A 9,829-nucleotide genomic window follows, 5' to 3' on the forward strand; every position below is an offset into this window, starting at 1 on the left:
ACCACCAATTCTTACATCTGGGGCAGCAGCCAATATTGTCACTAATTGACTTAGATATAAAGAGTTTATGGCAAGGTGAAGCTTTAAGATTTCACTGAGCCTGTGGTGTTTAATATTCTTCTCAAGTGCTGAGGAAGCATTAGGGATTAGGGATTAGGGATACTCATACTCACATGGAACCTGTTTATGCAGAGCTATCAGGAGTGAGGGTGAGAAGCCAGGCTGATATTGGTCCAGACTCTCCCTTTAGTACAGACACAAACATGATAAAACCTTTGAGCCAAATTTTGCTCCCAAGGGACTCTGGCCAAAAGGAATCTCTGGTTGTCACAGTGGGTGGGATATAAGTGGAATGCCTATGTCCTAACATTTTCTTCCCCATCAAATTCTTATAAACTATTCATGGGCTCAATTTATGTAGAACACCCAATCATTTTTCTTTTTCTTAGCTATCCCTACATATATCTTCTTCTATCTAATTTTTTACATCGTCATGAATCCAAGCTAATATTCTCTTCAAAATGTAATTTGCTGAAGTTCACAGGAATATAAGTTTTCCTATCCAGTATCAGTGACTCTTAAATCTTTTTTTCCCCCATTAAAAATGCATGCTCTGGGAATTCCCTGGTGGTCTAGTGGTTAGGACTCAGTGCTTTCACTGCCAGGACCCAGGTTGAGTCCCTGGTTAGGAAACTGAGATTCTGCAAGCCATGCTGCTGCTGCTGCTGCTGCTAAGTCGCTTCAGTCGTGTCCGACTCTGTGCGACCCCACAGATGGCAGCCCACCAGGCTCCTTTGTCCCTGGGATTCTCCAGGCAAGAATATTGACCAGGCTAAAAATAAAAAAACAGTTCACTTCTTGTCCCTGTGCGTTCAATCCTGCAGTAGTAGGCTAAATTTCCTGATAACCAGAACTGTTAGGAGAATTATCTAATCTCTACAGCTGGGGTTGGGAATCAGACAAGTAGGTGATATGTGAAAGATGATTTGAGGTTGAAAGAGTAAGTTGGATAAAAATATTAACAAATGCTAAAATGTCTTGAAGACAATGGCTGAAAATAGTAAACGTTAAATGTTATCTCAGCAAGAGAAAGGGTGGAACTGAGCAAATTAATTGATGTGAACAGTGAAAAAGATATAATTTTGAAATTATATATATGCTTAGGAATATCTTAACATGTGGGAAGAATATTTTGAAGTGCTTTTCTTTTTAAATAATTGGATACATGTGTATTTAGTTCTGCACTGGTATGAAATGAGAAGTTCTATGATTTGACATCATCTAAAGTACATAGAATATTTTAAAAGGTATCAAATAGAAACTATTTTTATCTTACAAAAATGTTTATAGTAGAAAGGTACTCTGAAAGAAGCAAAAAAAGTAAATGTGAAACTATTTTAGCTAAAGCATTTATATATTTTAATGCAAAAAATAGAATTGAATCTATTTTCTGTCAAGCAGAATTTGTTCCTATAGAGATAATTTCTCAATTAAAAATGTGATATATACAGACAAGTCAATTAAATCTATCAACAGCAAAATAAGCAAGTGGAAATACAGTGCACTCAAAAGTTTCTGCACAGCAAAAGATTCACTTTATCATCAATAAAGTGAAAAGGCAACCTACTGAATGGGAGAAAATATTTGCAAATCATATATCCAATAAGGGGTTAATACCTAAAATATTAAACAAACTCATGCAACTAAAGAGGAAAAAAAAAGAAAGTCAATTTAAAAATGGGCATTAGATCTGAATAGGCATTTTTCCAAAGATGACATACTGTCAGCCAACAGACACATGAAAAGATGCTCAACATCACCAACCATCAGGGAAATACAAATCAAAACCACAATGAGATATCACCTCACACCTGCTGGAATGACTATTATCAAAAAGAGAAGGGTTAACAAGTGTTGGAGAAGACGTGGAGAATAGGGAACCCTAAGGCACTGTTGGTAGGAAATTACCAATTTAGTTTTCATTTCCACTATGGAAAACAATATAGAACTTCCACAAAAAAATTAAAAATAGTACTACCATATGGTCCAGAAATTCCAGTTCTGTGTACATATTCAAAGAAAACAGAAACACTAAGTTGAAAAGATAGCTATCTGCACCCTAATGTCCAGTGTAGCATTATTTACATAGCCAAGATATGTAAGCAACCTATATGTCCATCAATGGATGAATAAATAAAGAAGATGTGGTTTAAATATATACAATGGAATATCATTCAGCCATGAAAAAGAAACCTTGTCATTTATGACAACACAGTTTTATATTTAGGGCATTATGCTAAGTAAAATATGTCAGACAGAGAAAGAAAATACCATATGATCTCATCTGTATGTGGAATCTGAAGGAAAAAAAAAAGAAACAAGTCACAGATTCAGACAATAGCTTGGTGGTTGCCAGGGATGTGGGGTGAAGGTTGGGCAAAATGGGTAAAGGAAGTCAAAAGATACAGATTTACAGTTATAGAATAAGTCATAGGAATATAATGTAGAGTATGGTGATTCCAATTAATAATACTCTAGTGTATATTTGAAAGTTGCCAAGACTAGATCTTAAAAGCTTCCATCACAGGAAAAAGATCTGTGACTATGTATGGTAACCAGACTTCTGGTGACTTATTTAAATATACATGCAAATACCAAGTCACTATGCTGTATATCTGAAAACAATATAATGTTTTATGTCAATTACATCTCAGTAAAAATTTATAAATAAGTAAAAAGAAAGCATTGACAGCTTCAAAGTTTTAAACCATAAATTGCCTCCTGGAAGAAAATAACTGACAAAGTGATGAAAAAAACTAAACCCATCTCCTGGGGAGGGATGTTCTCCTGAGAAAGCACTTGGTACAGGGAACCTCTGTGGAGCTCCCATGTTAGGCTTCTCCCTGTTCTTTTGTACTTTTGGCACAACAGGAATGGTTTTCTCTTTCCCCGTGGGTCCTACTTTGCCCCCTGGAGCAGAGATGTCCAAGCTACTTAACTAGGATTGTCGTTTTCGTTCTACTAGGCAGAGTCAGCCGAGTTTACAGTCCACACATAATCACTCCTGCAGCAGCCACTGAATGCAGCTTTTAACCCCCCTGAGGGTTGTGTGCACCTTGGAGGCAATTTGAAGGGGCACCGCATGTTAAGATGAAGTCCGCAGAGAAGGGCCCTTTTCACTGTGCTTCACGCTTCCACATTTTTGAAAGCAGGTAGCCTAGGCTTTGACCTGCTTTTTTTTTTTTTTTAAATCTAATTCTGAAGCTCAAAAAATGGCCTTTTTTGGTTGCCGTTTATCAAGTTTGGTGTTTGAATCTTCTATTAAATTGTCTGTCAACAAAAGATAATCTTGTGCAGACATTTTCCTAAGAATCATCCTAAACTCAAAGCAGACAACTTCTACAAAAATATCATTCTTTCCCCCTATCTTCTCACCAAGTTTTACCTGGAGAACAAAAGGTAATGGAAAGGAAAGGTGGGGGGTGGGGGGTGGTGGCGGGGGCAAAAGGCTTTTTGATTGCTCGTGGGTGACAAGAGATGTGCTCTTATATGGATTGCACTTAGGTCCAAGCATTTTCCTGATGTCTAGGCAGATGAAAGATAGTGTGTGGTCTCCTCGGGAAATTCTGAAGGGCAGGTGGTCTGAGAGATCCATTTATCCTGGGTGGCCTGATGAAAGTTGTCCTCATTCACTTGAGTGTGGCTGTGACAAAAGAAATGAATGCTAGAAGCCTGGCCCATCGGTCCCAACTGTCAGACCATGCTTGCTTCCCCATCTCTTGGAGGAATATTCCTACCCATCTTCTCAGGATGCTCAGCCCCACAGGTGACAAATGGCTCTCCCATAGTATTCAATGTAATTTTTTTCTCTTGTCACTGTTTCAGTCTTTACCTTATTTGTAGCTATTTAAACACATTTCTTTCTTTACCGTCAAGTTAGACTTTCTACAGAGATTATGGGTGCATATTAAATACATGTGTGAGTGTATGTGTTTAACGTCTTACTTTATAATTTTGATTCGCAAAGGTATACACTTAAGTCTCATGTTTGTCTTACGCACAGCTTTGTACTTCTGGTAATAATGAGAAGACTGAAGCCATCATACTTAAACATAAGCAATAATATGGATATCCAACTTATTTGGAAAAGAATAGAATGCTATTTATCGGAAGAAAGCTATTTGTCCTAAGAAAAAGTTTAAAACATTAATGGTTGTATTTAGTAAAAATCAAATACACATAGTTTATTTTCTAAGGACATGTTTAAGGAAATAGAAATTTTCAAGCACAATAAAATAAGGAAAGTTTTAGAAAAATCCAATGTGTTAAAATATCTTCTATTCTTAAAAGGCAAAGTCCTTTTCCTTTGCCTTGTTGCTTGTTTACAAATGTATTGTTCCTTCATTAAGATGCTCTGTAAGTCTAGATTCTAACCACTTCTCTGAGATACAGATCACTGAGTATTCTTTACACTGGAGTATGATGTTCTGGTTTAACCTTCATTTGCAATCATTTGTTTCTGATTTCACTTGGTATACAGAATTTTCTGAATGTTATTGCCACCGGATTAACATTTTTGTAAGCATTTAGTTAAATACTCGAGCTTGGCTGCTTCAAAAAGTGAGCGCATAGTTTTACAATGTGTTATGCACAGATAATGCGTTTTTAATTGTGAACGTTTTTATTGGAGGCAAAGGAAGTATTAACTGTGTTCTCATGGGTCAGTAATTGCAAATTGAGGAAGGCCTCCCCTAATCCTCACTCCTCATGCTAGTTTATGGCTCCAGTTTTTCTCTTGTCTCTTCCCTGACTCCTGGATCTATGCCTCCAGCTCTCCTCCGGCTCCTCTCCCCCCTACAGCTGAGCAAACGATTGGAAACTCTTAGGTAAATTTACTCCACTGAACCCACCCTGTTGACCTTTTCTGGCTCTTTTTCATTTGGAAAGTGGCCTATACTCAAAGCAACTGAGGTCTCTCAAAATGCAAAATGCATGACTATAAATACTTGCTATGCTTTTGCTACTTCTTAGCAGAGGCCTAATGACAATGTCTTGGTTTCATGTGTGACATGGATGAACACAGGGAAAAGCACACATGCTTAACTCTTTCATAGTAGGTTCACTTTTTAACTGTGTCCAGACCTTCTTAAGCTGGCTCAAAACTCAAATTCAAAAATCTAAGATTACGGCATCTTGTCACATCACTTCATGGTGAATATAAGGGGAAAAAGTGGGAAACAGTTTTTGCGACAGTTTTTATTTTCTGGGGTTCCAAAATCACTGCAGATGGTGACTACAGCCATGAAATTAATAGTAATTTGCTCTTTGGAAGAAAAGTTATGACAAATCTAGGCAGTTTATTAAAAGGTAGAGATGTAACTTTGCCAACAAAGGTCCATCTAGTCAAAGCTATGGTTTTTCCAGTAGTCATGTACGAATGTGAGAGTTGGGCCATAAAGAAGTTTGAGCACTGAATAATTGATGCTTTCCAGCTGTGGTAATGGAGAAAACTCTTGAGAGTCCCTTGGACTTCAAAGAGATCAAAACAGTCAATCCTAAAGGAAATCAACCCTGAATATTCATTGGAAAGATTGATGCTGAAGCTGAAGTTCCAAAACTTTGGCCACCCGATGTGAAGAGCCAAATCATTGGAAAAGACTCTGATGCTGGGAAAGATTGAAAGCAAAAGATGACGGAAGTAGCAGAGGATGAGATTTTGGATAGCATCACTGACTCAACGAATGTGAATTTGAGCAAACTCTGGGAAGTAGTCAAGGACAGGGAAGCCTGGTGTGCTGCAGTCTGTGGGGTCGCAAGGAGTCAGACATGACTTAGTGACTATACAAAACACAAAGAAAACATCTGACACAGTTCAGCTGAAGTCAGGATCTCTTTCATAAATGTTGTCCATTTTCCCCATCTGCACCTCCACAATTTCTTACCTCTTCTCAACCTCCATTGCTACCACCCACTCTCCTGACCCTGAGTCAATGAGAATTTGCCAGGTCCTTAAATCCACAGGATACTTGTTAATTTTCATTTCTGAATACTCTGCAGCATTTGATGCTATCATTCCGTCTTTCTGAAAACAATTACCATTAAGTACTGTGCCCTACAATTCTTTTTCCTTTAAAATACTGAAACAATGTAAATTGCAGAAAAGTTTAAATGACACTATGATGAATACCTATGAGGCTAAAATTCCAGTGAGCTAAAACATAACAAATACAGTTCAAACATTTTCAGACTGCAAGCCTCTCTCTCTCTCCATTCTCCACACTCTGAATTTGGTCCATACTGTCTATAATTCTCAACTTTGATCACATTTGTATGTATCCTTAAATAATTTAACTTCATTTGCATTTATTTAAATTTTGTTTAGACAGAGCTAAACTATATCTATAGGTTTTTATTTTACTGTTACTGTTTTTAAGTTCAGTGTTTGTGAGATTTATTCATATTGGTATGTATAGTTATAAATCTCTCCTTTTTATAGTATATTCATTGTTTAAATCTACTGTTGACTGCCTAAAAGACTGCCAGAAAAACCTGCTAATCAAGTAAAGTTTATTACACTTACTGCAGCAACACAGAAACAATACTGACAATTTGAAAAGTGTTTCAGAAGTGAGAAAGCCAGGGAGAATATTTATGGAGTTTTAGGAACTGGGCTGGGTGATTTTAAGGTGGGCCTTACAAGAAAGGAAACAGTTTGAGATTGAGCAGGATATACGGCATTATCTTTGGAATAAGAGTTTTGAAGAGAATCTTGGTGAGTCTGATAGTCTTGAGATGATAGGAGAATCATTAGTTTGTAATGAAGGCTATTTCAGGTGGTTCATAGGCTTATCTCCAGGAGCAAGTATTTCTTGGAGCAAGCTGACTTACTTTGCTTTTTCTCAGTATTGTTTAACATAGGACCATGGTTAACATGGCTCAGTTTCATTTAACTCTGGAGCAGGAAAGGATTGTTTAACACAGTATCATGGAATTGTGTTTAAACTCTGCCTGCAATTAAAAAAAAAAAAATTTCTATATCAGCTGTTTTCAATGCTACTATGAATGATGCTGTAATACCTTTTTTAATATTTAAAAACCTAAAGTGTAATAGATGATTATAAGGAATGCATATTCTAAAATTTACTAGACAATGAAAATTTGCTCTACAAATAGACTGTTTTAACTTCAATTCCCATTAGAACCTTATGAGAATACTTCATCTGCACTCTGACCAGTACTTGCAACTGTTCAGCTTCTAAAATTTTCCCAAAAGTTAAATGACACCTTATCATGGTTTGGTTTGCTTTTAGTCAGTTGCTGTTTCTATTTTTGGTCCACTTTTCTACTGAGTCTATATTTTTCTAAATTTGATTTTAGATGCTCTAAAGTTTCATGGAAACCATTTTTATGAATATGTGCATTGTAAATATTTTATCTCAGTTTTTGGCTTTTCTTTCTCTGTTTTATATATTTAGATATCTATAAAGTTTTTTTTAATGTAGTAAGATTTATCAGTCTTTTCATTATGGCCTATATTTTTTGTCCATTTAAGAGCTACTTCCTTGTAGGAAGTCATCAATGACTAAACATTTAGATCCTTAGTTAACTGGGAATTAATTTTTCTAGTTGGTATAAGTCAGGAATGAATTTCATTTTTTTACTGTACATGGATGACTCATTTTCATAGTGTAATAGAGAATATCTTCCAACTTTCTATCACATATCACACTTCCATGTATGTGTTAGTGTACTCTGGGCTCTAAATTCTACCCCATTGTGCTATTTTGTCTATTCCAGAACCAACACCATCATTTCTTAGTGTATTATGAGGATATCTGAGACCTGGAGAAGCAAATTTTCCTACCCAGTTCTTTTTTCTCCAAGGGTGTCTTTTCTCCCACTTCGTTCCCTCCATGTAATTTTCCTGTCAAGTTGTACTGAGAAACAACCAACAAATCTTCAAATCTCTTGCCATTTTAACTGGAGTTGTGTTGACTCTCAGTTAATTGGGAAAGGATTGGGATATTTTAATAAAATTCAAACTTCATATTCATGAAGACAGAATCTTTTACTCCTTGTTCGCAACTTTCTACACATTGTAGCGACCAGGGAAATGCACTTCTCCCATCTCTTACTGTACACAGCATAGTGCATGGATGAAGGTCCTGGTTGCCATCTCTCGGGATCTGCCACCACGTTCAGGCAGGTTGAACTTGTTCAAGGTTGCTCCCAGCTGATGATGGGGCGCACAGGGTACTAATGCAGGCCCAGTCCTGCTTAATTCACGTCTCCTCTGACTTGGGGCCTCCCCATGGGCTTGGCAGAACTGCTTTGTGGTCTCAGACTGTCCTACCCAGCTCTCCTTCCTTCTCTCATTTCTTACCCAAGTATCAAACCTTCATCACAGTCTAAGGCTCTCCTACTCTCTTTCCCTTTTATCCTCCAGATGTTTTCCCTAATAAATTTATTTTTATTGACAATTACATGTTAGTACCTGCCTCTTAGAGCACCCAAAGTCACCACACTCAGTGACTTTCAAAGAATTTTATGATTTTCTTCCAAAGTTATTTCCAGACATTTAGGAGATTTTATTTATTTATTTTTTTTTTTTTATTTTTTATTTTTTATTTTTTATTTTTTAAATGTATCCTTTATTTTTTTCAATTTTTTTTTTTTTGCCCTGCCTTGCAGCATGTGGGATCTTAGTTCCCTGACCAGGGATTGAACCCACACCCCCTGCATTGGCAGCATGGAGTTTTTTTTTTTTTTTTTTTTTATTGTTTCTTTTTTTTTTTTTTTTATAAATTTATTTATTTTAGTTGGGGGCTAATTACTTTACAATATTGTAATAGTTTTTGCCATACATTGACAAGAATCAGCCATGGGTTTACATGTGTTCCCCTTCCCGAACCCCCCACCCACCTCCCTCCCACTCTCATCCTTCTGGATCATCCCATTGCCCCGGCCCTGAGCCCTTGTCACATGCATCGAACATGGAATGGTGCTCTGTTTCACATATGACAATACACATGTCTCAATGCCATTCTCCCAGAACGTCCCACCCTCACCTTCTCCCTCAGAGTCCATAAAATTGTTCCATGCATCTGTGTCTCTTATTCTGTCTCGCATATAGGGTTATCATTACCATCTTTCAGATTCCATATATATGCATTAGTATACTGTATTGTTGTTTTTCTTTCTGGCTTACTTCACTCTGTATAATGGGCTCCAGTTTCATCCATCTCAGTAGAACCGGTTCAAATGTATTTTTTTTAATGGCTGAGTAATATTCCATTGTGTATATGTACCACAGCTTCCTTATCCATTCATCTGCTGATGGACATCTAGGTTGCTTCCATGTCCTGGCTATTGTAAACAGTGCTGCGATGAACATTGGGGTACACGCGTCTCTTTCAATTCTGGTTTCCTCGGTGTATATGCCCAGCAGTGGGATTGCTGGGTCATATGGCAGTTCTATTCCCAGTTTTTTAAGGAATCTCCACACTCTTCTCCATAGTGGCTGTACTAGTTTGCATTCCCACCAACAGTGTAAGAGGGTTCCCTTTTCTCCACACCCTCTCCAGCATTTATTGCTTGTAGACTTTTGGATAGCAGCCATTCTGACTGGTGTGAAATGATACCTCATTGTGGTTTTGATTTGCATTTCTCTAATAATGAGTGATGTTGAGCATCTTTTCATGTGTTTGTTAGCCATCTGTATGTCTTCTTTGGAGAAATGTCTGTTTAGTTCTTTGGCCCATTTTTTGATTGGGTCGTTTATTTTTCGGGAATTCAGCTGCAGAAGTTGCTTGTATATTTTTGAGATTAA

This window comes from Giraffa tippelskirchi, chromosome 8 (assembly GCF_054371585.1).
Source record: "Giraffa tippelskirchi isolate mGirTip1 chromosome 8, T2T-mGirTip1v1.2.pri, whole genome shotgun sequence".
Classification (NCBI taxonomy): Eukaryota; Metazoa; Chordata; class Mammalia; order Artiodactyla; family Giraffidae; genus Giraffa; species Giraffa tippelskirchi.